Genomic DNA, 938 nt, shown 5'->3' on the forward strand with positions numbered 1-938 from the left:
AGAGGGATATTTAAAATACTTTAAAAGAGTGGTTGAAAACGCTAGTCATGTCTTTCTCTCTTCTAGAGCCAGCGTGGTGTAGTGGTTAGAGTGCTGGACTAGGACGTGGAGACCCGAGTTCAAATCCCCATTCAGCCATGAAACTAGCTGGGTGACTCTGGGCCAGTCACTTCTCTCTCAGCCTAGCCTACTTCACAGGGTTGTTGTGAAAGAGAAACTCAAGTATGTAGTACACCGCTCTGGGCTCCTTGGAGGAAGAGTGGGATATAAATTTAATAATAATAATAATAATAATAATGATCTCTTTCCTACTTTCTGCACATGGGAAGGGCAAGCTATCCCGCTGCTGATGGGAGCACATGACAGCTGCTCACATGCATTTTATCTCTTCCCCCCCTCTTTATAGGCATCAGAGTTGGCATAGTTATACAGAACAATAGTATTCATGTGCGAGACGGTTGTATAACATCCTGAATTTGTCAGTTCACTGGGTGGACCGTATTAGTAACAAAGTATAGACGACAGGCACCGGTGTGCGCCATGTGTTCATGACGTAGTGAGATTGTGTTACCTAACCTAGCACAATTTGCAACGGTGCGGCGGAACCTATTCCAGGTGTTAAACCTAGTTATATCTTTTGTCAGCATTATTACACAAGTTTATTTGGAGGGACTAAAAACTGCTCAACAGCAATGCGTTGCTGCCATACCATTCCGTGCCACTCCCTGTGAAACGATCCCTTAAATCTCGAAATTGCCATTTTGTAAAGAAAGGATCGGGAAGTTGTTATTGCCTCATGGGTGCCTTAGCCAATAGCAACCTATCTGATTTGAGTGACAGTTATACCGTTAAATCGTAAACAAAGGGATGAGGATCCAAGGACAACCAATGAGCGCCAAGTTAAAGTAGCTTTCGACCAGTCTTATTGAAGTGGTGGG

This window comes from Hemicordylus capensis, chromosome 2 (genome assembly GCF_027244095.1).
Source record: "Hemicordylus capensis ecotype Gifberg chromosome 2, rHemCap1.1.pri, whole genome shotgun sequence".
Classification (NCBI taxonomy): domain Eukaryota; kingdom Metazoa; phylum Chordata; class Lepidosauria; order Squamata; family Cordylidae; genus Hemicordylus; species Hemicordylus capensis.